Below are 12,236 nucleotides of genomic sequence, written 5' to 3' on the forward strand. Positions count from 1 at the left end.
CACGGGTTCAATCGAACTTAGAAGATGCTCAAAGTTCTCAGAAACTCAAGGCCGATAGGAGACGTTCAAGGGGGGTGAATTTTCAGGTTGGGGATAAGGTATGGTTGTCCTCCAAGAATCTCTCTCTTAAAGAGGACCTTTCACCGATCATGACAATGTGAACTAACTATACAGACATGTGGAGCGGCGCCCGGGGATCTCACTGCACTTACTATTATCCCCGGGCGCCGCTCCGTTCTCCCGCTATGCCCTCCGGTATCTTCGCTCAGTAAGTTATAGTAGGAGGAGATTTCAGTCACTAAGTTATGGTAGGCGGAGTCTGCCCTTGTTCTTCTCTAGCGCTGGCCAATCGCAGCGCAGAGCTCACAGCCTGGGAGGTTATTTTCTCCCAGGCTGTGAGCTCTGCAATGCGATTGGCCAGCGCTACAGAAAACAAGGGCAGACTCCGCCTACCATAACTTAGTGAACGGAGATACCGGAGGGCATAGCGGGAGAATGGAGCGGTGCCCGGGGATAATAGTAAGTGCAGTGAGATCCCTGGGCGCCGCTCTCCATGTCTGTATACTTAGTTCACATTGTCATAATCGGTGAAAGGTCCTCTTTAAGGTAGATTCTAAAAAGTTTGCTCCTCGTTTTATTGGACCATATAAGATCACGGAGGTGATTAACCCGGTATCATTTAGGTTGGAGCTGCCCGAGTCATTCCACATTCATAATGTGTTTCATAAATCTCTACTTAACCCCTTAAGGACACAGCCTTATTTCACCTTAAGGACCAGGCCATTTTTTGCAAATCTGACCAGTGTCACTTTAAGTGCTGATAACTTTAAAACACTTTGACTTATCCAGGCCATTCTGAGATAGTATTTTCGTCACATATTGTACTTCATGACACAGGTAAAATGAAGTAAAAAAAAAATTACCAAAAATTTTTAAAAATTGGCATTTTTCAAAGTTTCAGTTTCTCTACTTCTGTAATACATAGTAATACCCCCAAAAATTGTGATGACTTTACATTCCCCATATGTCTACTTCATGTTTGAATTATTTTGGGAATGATATTTTATTTTTTGGGGATGTTACAAGGCTTAGAAGTTTAGAAGCAAATCTTGAAATTTTTCAGAAATCCAATTTTTAGGGACCACTACAGGTCTGAAGTCACTTTGCAAGGCTTACATAATACAAACCAACCAAAAATGACCCCATTCTATAAACTACACCCCTCAAGGTATTTAAAACTGATTTTACAAACTTTGTTAACCCTTTAGGTGTTGCACAAGAGTTATTGGCAAATGGGGATGAAATTAGTAAATTTCATTTTTTTGCCTAATTTTCCATATTAACCCATTTTTTCCACTAACAAAGCAAGGGTTAACAGCCAAACAAGACTGTATCTTTATTGCCCTGACTCTGCCGTTTACAGAAACACCCCATATGTGGCCGTAAACTGCTGTACGGGCACACAGTAGGGCGTAGAGTGAAAGGTGCGCAGTTTTGTTTTTGGAAGGCAGATTTTGCTGGACTAGTTTATTTACACCATGTCCCATTTGAAGCCCCCCTGATGCACCCCTAGAGTAGAAACTCCATAAAAGTGACCCCATCTAAGAAACTACACCCCTCAAGGTATTCAAAACTGATTTTACAAACTTTGTTAACCCTTTAGGTGTTGCACAAGATTTAATGGAAAATAGAGATACAATTTCCAAATTTTACTTTTTTGGCAGATTTTCCATTTTAATATTTTTTTCCAGTTACAAAGCAAGGGTTAACAGCCAAACAAAACTCATTATTTATGGCCCTAATTCTGTAGTTTACAGAAACACCCCATATGTGGTAGTAAACAGCTGTACGGTCACACGGCAGGGCACAGAAGGAAAGGAATGCCATACGGTTTTTGGAAGGCAGATTTTGCTGGACTGTTTTTTTTTGACACCATGTCCCATTTGAAGCCCCCCTGATGCACCCCTAGAGTAGAAACTCCAAAAAAGTGACCCCATTTTATAAATTACGGGATAGGGTGGCAGTTTTGTTGGTACTTGTTTAGGGTACATATGATTTTTGGTTGCTTTATATTACACTTTTTGTGCAGCAAGGTAACAAGAAATAGCTTTTTTGCCACCGTTTTTATTTTTTGTTATTTACAACATTCATCTGACAGGTTAGATCATGTGGTAATTTTATAGAGCAGGTTGTCACGGACGCGGCGATACCTAATATGTATACAATTTTTTTTATTTATGTAAGTTTTACACAATGATTTCATTTTTAAAACAAAAAAAGTTTTAGTGTCTCTATAGTCTAAGAGCCATAGTTCTTTCAGTTTTTGGGCGATTATCTTAAGTACGGTCTCATTTTTTGCGGGATGAGATGATGGTTTGATTGGCTCTATTTTGGGGTGCATATGACTTTTTGATCGCTTGCTATTACACTTTTTGTGACGTAAAATGACAAAAACCTGCTTTTTTTACACCGTTTTTATTTTTATTTTTTTACGGTGGTCACCTGAGGGGTTAGGTCATGTGATATTTTTATAGAGCCGGTCGATACGGACGCGGTGATACCTAATATGTATACTTTATTTTTATTTATGTAAGTTTTACACAATGATTTCATTTTTGAAACAAAAAAAATCATGTTTTAGTGTTTCCATAGTCTAAGAGCCATAGTTTTTTCATTTTTTGGGCGATTATCTTGGGTAGGGTATGATTTTTGCGGGATGAGATGACGTTTGATTGTTACAATTTTGGCGTACATGCGACTTTTTTGATCACTTTTATTACCTTTTTTGGGGAAGTAAGGTGGGCAAAATTTCAATTTTATCATAGTTTTTTTTTTATGGCGTTCACCGTTCGGGTAAAGTAACATGACCGTTTTATAGATCAGGTCGTTACGGACGTGGCGATACCAAACATGTGTAGAAAATTTTATTTTTTTCATTTTTAATTAGTGATAAATGTGTTTTTTGATTTTTACTTTTTTTTCACTTTTTTTTTACCCAGACCCACTTGGTTCTTGAAGATCCAGTGGGTCTGATGTCTGTATAATACAGTACAGTACACTATATAGGGTACTGCACTGTATTTTACTTACACTTTGTCTGAACAGATCTCTGCCTTTAGCACAGATCTGTTCAGCACCATGGACAGCAGGATGCCTGAGAAAGCATCCTGTTGCCATGGGAACCTTCCCCGTCTGCCACAACTTCGCAGACGGGGAAGGGTAAGGACGGGTCTGTCGGGGGGCGGTCTTGGGGCTCTCTCCCTCTCCATCGGGGGGCTGCAAAGGCACAGCAGCCCCCCGATGGGAGAGGGAGCTCCCTGCGCTGTTAACCTTTTCCATACAGCGGTCCGTACGGACCGCGGTATGGAAAGGGTTAAACGGCTGACGTCGCAGCACAGATGTCAGCCGTTTATACCAGGGTGCCAGCAATGTGCTGGCACCCTGGTATACCCACTAGCCACCAACGATTATTCAAGGGGAGGCGGGCGGGGGATCGCGATCCCGTCTGCCGCACCGCCCGCCTCCCGCACCGCCCGCAACGCCCGCAACCCTCCCAGCACCTCCCACCGGGCTAAAATCATTCAGGGGTGCAGGGGGAGGTGAAATATATATATTTGGGGCATTATAAAGTTTCTGATCCCCGCGGTCATGGACCGCTAGGATCAGAAACTTCAAAAAGCGCATCAAACCGCAGGTCTGAATTGAACTGCGGTTTGTTGCGATCGCCGACATGGGGGGGTCACTGGACCCCCCCGTGCATTTAGCCTAGGTGCCTGCTCAATGATTTGAGCAGGCACCTTGTTCCGATCACCGCCGGCCGGGCGGCAGTGATCGGAACAACACATGACGTACCGGTACGTCATGTGTCCTTAAGGACTCGGGAAACATGCCCTACCGATACGTCATGTGTCCTTAAGGGGTTAAAAGATATTTTGAACCGATAGTACCATCGAAAGCCTCGCCTCCGCCGGTTCTTGTTAATGATGCTGTCGAGTATGTGGTGTCTAAAATAGTGGATGTCAGGAAGGTGCGTAATTCCTTGCAGTACCTGATTCACTGGAAGGGGTATGGACCTGAAGAGAGATCTTGGGTACCTGCCAGGGAGGTTCATGCTCCTAGACTTGTTCGAAAATTTCATTTAGAACACCCTGAAAGGCCATCGCCACGTCACATTAAGAACCTAAAGAACCGATTTCGTTCTAGTTATATATGGTTGAAAATATCTATATGTATGAGGACATTTTCTGAATATCTGATCCATCTGTTGGCTGCGAGAGATCAAGGGTACGGTTAAGGAGTTAAGTTATTAAGATATCTGTAATTAGAATTTATTCAGTGAAATTTCCTAATGACATATTTTGATCATTATTAATCTATTGTTATTGATTTTCAATTGATAAGTATTTGATTGTTACCAACTTTACTTTATATTCTATTATACTGTATATCTCATGTTTAGATTTATTGATGCGTCTTTTATCTTGATTTGTTTTTATTAACCGCCTCAGCTCCCCTAGCTTAAACCCCCTTAATGACCAGACCACTTTTTACAATTCTGCACTACACTACTTTCACGGTTTATTGCTCGGTCATACAACTTACCACCCAAATGAATTTTACCTCCTTTTCTTCTCAATAATAGAGCTTTCATTTGGTGGTATTTCATTGCTGCTGACATTTTTACTTTTTTTGTTATTAATCTAAATTTAACGAAATTTTTGCAGAAAAATGACATTTTTCATTTTCAGTTGTAATTTTTTTTTTTTAAAACTACATTTCTATATAATTTTTTCTCTAAATTTATTGTTCTACATGTCTTTGATAAAAAAAAAATGTTTGGGTAAAAAAAAAAAATTTGTGTAAAAGTTATAGCGTTTACAAACTATGGTACAAAAATGTGAATTTCAGCATTTCGAAGCAGCTCTGACTTTCTGAGCACCTGTCATGTTTCCTGAGGTTCTACAATGGCCAGACAGTACAAACACTCCACAAATGACCCCATTTCGGAAATTAGACACCCTAAGGTATTCGCTGATGGGCATAGTGAGTTCATAGAACTTTTTATTTTTTGTCACAAGTTAGCGGAAAATGATAATTATTATTATATTTTTTTTTTCCTTACAAAGTCTCATATTCCACTAACTTGTGACAAAAAAATAAAAACTTCCATGAACTGCCCTGTGAAATCCTAATGATGATTTTCCCATTTTTTTTATACAAAGTTGGCATTTGACAGAGATATTTATCTCACCCAGCATGGGTATATGAAAAAAGACACCCCAAAACACATTGCCCAACTTCTCCTGAGTACGGCGATGCCACATGTGTGACATTTTTTTGCAGCCTATGTGGGCAAAGGGGCCCACATTCTAAAGAGCACCTTTAGGATTTCACAGGGCATTTTTTACGCATTTTGATTTCAAACTACTTCTCACGCATTAGGGCCCCTAAAATGCCAGGGCAGTATAACTACCCCACAAGTGACCCCATTTTGGAAAGAAGACACCCCAAGGTATTTCGTGATGGGCATAGTGAGTTCATGGAAGTTTTTATTTTTTGTCACAAGTTAGTGGAATATGAGACTTTGTAATAAAAAAAAAAATCATCATTTTTCGCTAACTTGTGACAAAAAAAAAAAGGAACTCGCTATGCCCATCACGAAATACCTTGGGGTGTCTTCTTTCCAAAATGGGGTCACTTGTGGGGTAGTTATACTGTCCTGGCATTTTAGGGGCCCTAATGCGTGAGAAGTAGTTTGAAATCAAAATGTGTAAAAAAGGCCCTGTGAAATCCTAAAGGTGCTCTTTGGAATTTGGGCCCCTTTGCCCACCTTGGCTGCAAAAAAGTGTCACACATGTGGTATCGCCGTACTCAGGAGAAGTAGGGCAATGTGTTTTAGGGTGTATTTTTACATATACCAATGCTGGGTGAGAGAAATATCTCTCTAAAAGTCAACTTTTCCCCTTTTTCTTATACAAAGTTGTCATTTTAGAGAGATATTTCTCTCACCCAGCATGGGTATATGTAAAAAGACACCCAAAAACACATTTCCCAACTTCTCCTGAGTACGGTGATACCACATGTGTGACACTTTTTTGCAGCCTAGATGCGCAAAGGGGCCCAAATTCCATTTAGGAGGGCATTTTTAGACATTTGGATCCCAGACTTCTTCTCACGCTTTAGGGCCCCTAAAATGCCAGGGCATTATAAATACCCCACATGTGACCCCATTTTGGAAAGAAGACACCCCAAGGTATTCAATGAGGGGCATGGCGAGTTCATAGAAGTTTTATTTTTTTGGCACAAGTTAGCGGAAATTTTTTTGTTTTTGTTTTTCTCAGTCTCCCTTTCCGCTAACTTGGGACAAAAATTCCAATCTTTCCATGGACTCAATATGCCCCTCAGCGAATACCTTGGGGTGTCTTTCTTCCAAAATAGGGTCATTTGTGGGGTGTTTGCACTGCCCTGGCATTCGAGGGTCTCCACAATCATTACATGTATGGCCAGTATTAGGAGTTTCTGCTATTCTCCTTATATTGAGCATACGGGTAATGAGATTTTTTTTTTCCGTTCAGCCTCTGGGCTGAAAGAAAAAAGGAACGGCACAGATTTCTTTATTCGCATCGGTCAATGTAGAGGAAAAAATCTCTGCCAAAAAAAAAAAAAGGAGGGGAAAGGCGTCTGCCAGGACATAGGAGCTCCGCCCAACATCCAAACCCACTTAGCTCGTATGCCCTGGCAAACCCGATTTCTCCATTCACATCAATCGATGTGGATGAATAAATCATTGCCGGGATTTTTTTTTTTTTTAATATATACAAAGTGTTTGCCAAAGCATATGAACACCGCCCCTCAGCTCATATGCCTCGGCAAACGTATCTTTTTTACTGCAGAGAAGAAATCTCGTCTTGCAGCGCCGCATACACTGACTTTTGTGTAATCTGACAGCAGTGCAATGCTTCTTTTAGAATGCACATCAGTGCCGCAGCTGGTTCATCGGTTGGTCCACCTAGAAGGTAAAAAAATAAATAAAAAAAAAAGAAAATACCAGGCCGCAATGCAATAAATTTATTAACATTAACTTTATAATAACATTTGAACGGAACATTAACTTTTATAAACTTTTTGAACAGAACATTAACTTTTTATTTTTATTTTTTACCTTTTTTATAGGACAAACCTCTCCTTCCCCATGGGACAATGTGAAAAGCGCAAATCGCCCAGAGATGTGGCGAAGTACATTATGCACTTTGTCCCAGGTGAAAGGAGAGGTTTGCAGCAGCTCTGTGTGAAAGGGCCCTAATAGCCCTGTGTGCCTGTCCTGTGTAACGCAATCCCTATGCTAAGTGTACCTGTGTGTGGTACTTCCGGAAACACTCCCCTAAGCATAGGGCAGGGTGGTCAGGGTAGTCAGAACAGAAATAGCGGGTGTCACGCCTTATTCCTCTCCTGCTACAGACACAACATCTTTTTCGGGGTGGCGCTTGGGTTGAGGTACCAGAAACGACACTGGGGAAATGTCGCTCGTGTAGACGGCTCACTACACTGGTGGATGGGGCCACGGAACCTCCTGGATATAGGAGGTTCTCGATGATCTCTTCCTGAAATTTGAGGAAGGATCGTGTTCTCCCAGCCTTACTGTAGAGAGCAAAACTATTTTATGCAGCCAATTGAATCAAATATACAGACACCTTCTTATACCAGCTTCTGGTGCGTCGGGAAACTAAATAAGGAGCCAACATCTGGTCATTGAAGTCCACCCCTCCCATGAGCAAATTATAGTCGTGGTCTGAGAGGGGCTTTTTAATGACACTGGTTGCCCGTTCTATTTGTATTGTCGTGTCTGCGTGAATGGAGGAGAGCATGTAAACGTCACGCTTGTCTCTCCATTTCACCACGAGCAGTTCTTCGTTACACAAGGCAGCCCTCTCCCCCCTTGTAAGATGGGTGTTAACGAGCCGTTGGGGCAAGCCCCGGCGACTAGGTCGCACGGTGCCACAGCAGCCAATCTGTTCTAGGAACAAATGCCTGAAGAGGGGCACACTTGTGTAAAAATTGTCCACATAAAGATGGTACCCCCTGCCAAATAAGGGTGACACCAAGTCCCAGACTGTCTTCCCACTGCTCCCCAGGTAGTCAGGGCAACCGACCGGCACCAGGGTCTGATCTTTACCCTCATAGATCCGAAATTTGTGGGTATAGCCTGTGGCCCTTTCACAGAGCTTATACAATTTGACTTCATACCGGGCACGCTTGCTTGGGATGTATTGTTTGAAGCCAAGGCGCCCGGTAAAATGTATAAGGGACTCGTCTACGCAGATGTTTTGCTCAGGGGTATACAAATCTGCAAATTTGGTGTTAAAGTGGTCTATGAGGGGCCGAATTTTGTGGAGCCGGTCAAAAGCTGGGTGGCCTCTGGGACGAGAGGTGCTGTTGTCGCTAAAGTGCAGGAACGCAGGATGGCCTCAAATCGTGCCCTGGACATGGCAGCAGAGAACATGGGCATGTGATGAATTGGGTTCGTGGACCAATATGACCGCAATTCATGCTTTTTGGTTAGACTCATGTTGAGGAGAAGGCCCAGAAAAATGTTTAATTCGGAAACTTGGACAGGTTTCCACCGGAAAAACTGGGCATAATAGCTTCCCGGGTTGGCAGCTATAAATTGAGTGGCCTACCGATTTGTTTCTGCCACGACTAAGTCCAAGAGATCCGCAGTCAAGAACAGCTCAAAAAATTCCAGTGCCGATCCGATATGAGCTGTCTCAACCCAAACTCCAGACTGGGCGGTGAAAGGGGGAACTACTGGTGCGGCTGTAGTTGGGGGCTGCCAATCAGGGTTTGCCAGCACCTCAGGGACTCTAGGGGCTCTACGGGCCTGTCTGTGGGGTGGCTGCGACGGGGGAACTACTGCACGTGCCACCGTACCAGCTTCAACTGCCCTTCTGGTGCTCTCCACTTCACCATGTTCTACGGCAGTGCTGGTACTAGGTCCAGGATGGGCTGCGCTGCTGGTGTATGCCTCACCACGTAATCCGACATCGCCAGCCCCACTCTGCTGCCCTTGAAGCGGATCCTGCGCAACCTGTGGTCTAGCAACATGGGGCCGGGTACGCCTGGTGGTATCAGGGACCTCAACCTCATCGTCCGAACTTTGGGTCAGACTGCCACTGCTTTCTACAGATTCGTATTCTGACCCGCTGGATTCGTCAGATGAGGGTTCCCATTCCTCATCCGACTGGGTCAGAATCCTGTAGGCCTCTTCAAAAGAATACCCCTTATTTTCCATTTGGTCAACAAAATTTAGGGAGTATTCCCTGAGACTGCCCAAGAAAAAAAGCAAGCCTGTCTTACAAATGGGAGGCTAGCGAAGTACCGGAAGCCGCTGCGATTGATAAAAAATATTTAAAAACAGGTTTTTTTTTATCGTCGCAGCGCTTGTAAAGTGATTGTGCACTGATAAAAATTAAAAATAAATTTGTCACTGCGGCGGGGAGGGCGTGGGTGAACGCACGTGTGGGCGACCGATCAGGCCTGATCGGGCAAACACTGCGTTTTGGGTGGAGGGCGAACTAAGGTGACACTAATACTACAGGGTGGGCCATTTATATGGATACACCTTAATAAAAGGGTTGGTAATTAGAGTTGAGCGAACACCTGGATGTTCGGGTTCGAGAAGTTCGGCCGAACTTCCCGGAAATGTTCGGGTTCGGGATCCGAACCCGACCCGAACTTCGTCCCGATCCCGAACCCCATTGAAGTCAATGGGGACCCGAACTTTTCGGCACTAAAAAGGCTATAAAACAGCCCAGGAAAGGGCTAGAGGGCTGCAAAAGGCAGCAAAATGTAGTTAAATCCCCTGCAAACAAATGTGGATAGGGAAATGAATTAAAATAAAAATAAAATAAATAGAAATTAACCAATATCAATTGGAGAGAGGTCCCATAGCAGAGAATCAGGCTTCATGTCAGCAGAGAATCATTCTTCATGTCATAGCAGAGAATCAGGCTTCACGTCACCCAAAACTGGAACAGTCCATTGTCAGATATTTAGGCCCCGGCACCCAGGCAGAGGAGAGAGGTCCCATAACATAGAATCTGGCTTCATGTCAGCAGAGAATCAGTCTTCATGTCATAGCAGAGAATCAGGCTTCATGTCATAGCAGAGAATCAGGCTTCACGTAACCCACCACTGGAACAGTCCATTGTCAGATATTTAGGCCAGGGAACCAGGCAGAGGAGAGAGGTCCCATAGCAGAGAATCTGGCTTCATGTCAGCAGAGAATCAGTCATCATGTCATAGCAGAGAATCAGGCTTCACGTCACCCACCACTGGAACAGTCCATTGTCAGATATTTAGGCCCCGGCACCCAGGCAGAGGAGAGAGGTCCCATAGCAGAGATTCAGACTTCATGTCAGCAGAGAATCAGTCTTCATGTCATAGCAGAGAATCATGCTTCACGTCACCCAACATTGGAACAGTCCATTGTCATATAATTTAGGCCCCGGCACCCAGACAGAGGAGAGAGGTCCCATAACATAGAATCTGGCTTCATGTCAGCAGAGAATCAGTCTTCATGTCATAGCAGAGAATCATGCTTCACGTCACCCAACATTGGAACAGTCCATTGTCATATAATTTAGGCCCCGGCACCCAGACAGAGGAGAGAGGTCCCATAACATAGAATCTGGCTTCATGTCAGCGACTCAGCAGAGAATCAGTCATCATGTCATAGCAGAGAATCAGGCTTCATGTCACCCACCACTGGAACAGGCCACTGTCAGATATTTTTAGGCCCCGGCACCCAGACAGAGAAGAGAGGTCCCATAACATAGAATCTGGCTTCATGTCAGCAGAGAATCAGTCTTCATGTCATAGCAGAGAATCATGCTTCACGTCACCCAACATTGGAACAGTCCATTGTCATATAATTTAGGCCCCGGGACCCAGAGAGAGGAGAGAGGTCCCATAACATAGAATCTGGCTTCATGTCAGCGACTCAGCAGAGAATCAGTCATCATGTCATAGCAGAGAATCAGGCTTCATGTCACCCACCACTGGAACAGGCCACTGTCAGATATTTTTAGGCCCCGGCACCCAGACAGAGGAGAGAGGTCCCATAACAGAGATTCAGGCTTCATGTCAGCAGAGAATCAGTCTTCATGTCATAGCAGAGAATCAGGCTTCATGTCACCCACCACTGGAACAGGCCACTGTCAGATATTTTTAGGCCCCGGCACCCAGACAGAGGAGAGAGGTCCCATAACAGAGATTCAGGCTTCATTTCAGCAGAGAATCAGTCTTCATGTCATAGCAGAGAATCAGGCTTCATGTCACCCACCACTGGAACAGGCCACTGTCAGATATTTTTAGGCCCCGGCACCCAGACAGAGGAGAGAGGTCCCATAACAGAGATTCAGGCTTCATGTCAGCAGAGAATCAGTCTTCATGTCATAGCAGAGAATCAGGCTTCATGTCACCCACCACTGGAACAGTCCATTGTCACATATTTAGGCCCAGGCACCCAGGCAGAGGAGAGAGGTCCCATAGCAGAAAATCTGGCTTCATGTCAGCAGAGAATCAGTCTTCATGACATAGCAGAGAATCAGGCTTCATGTCACCCACCACTGGAACAGGCCACTGTCAGATATTTTTAGGCCCCGGCACCCAGACAGAGGAGAGGTTCATTCAAATTTGGGTTGCCCCGCAATATAATGGTAAAATGAAAATAAAAATAGGATTGAATGAGGAAGTGCCCTGGAGTACAATAATATATGGTTAAGGGGAGGTAGTTAATGTCTAATCTGCACAAGGGATAGACAGGTCCTGTGGGATCCATGCCTGGTTCATTTTTATGAACGTCAGCTTGTCCACATTGGCTGTAGACAGGCGGCTGCGTTTGTCTGTAATGACGCCCCCTGCCGTGCTAAATAAACGTTCAGACAAAATGCTGGCCGCCGGGCAGGCCAGCACCTCCAAGGCATAAAAGGCTAGCTCTTGCCACGTGGGCAATTTGGAGACCCAGAAGTTGAATGGGGCCGAACCATCAGTCAGTACATGGAGGGGTGTGCACAGGTATTGTTCCAGCATGTTATTGAAATGTTGCCTCCTGCTAACACGTTCCGTATCAGGTGGTGGTGCAGTTAGCTGTGGCGTGGTGACAAAACTTTTCCACATCTCTGCCATGCTAACCCTGCCCTCAGAGAAACTGGACGTGACACAGCTGCGTTGGCGAC

This window comes from Bufo bufo, chromosome 8 (genome assembly GCF_905171765.1).
Source record: "Bufo bufo chromosome 8, aBufBuf1.1, whole genome shotgun sequence".
Taxonomy (NCBI): domain Eukaryota; kingdom Metazoa; phylum Chordata; class Amphibia; order Anura; family Bufonidae; genus Bufo; species Bufo bufo.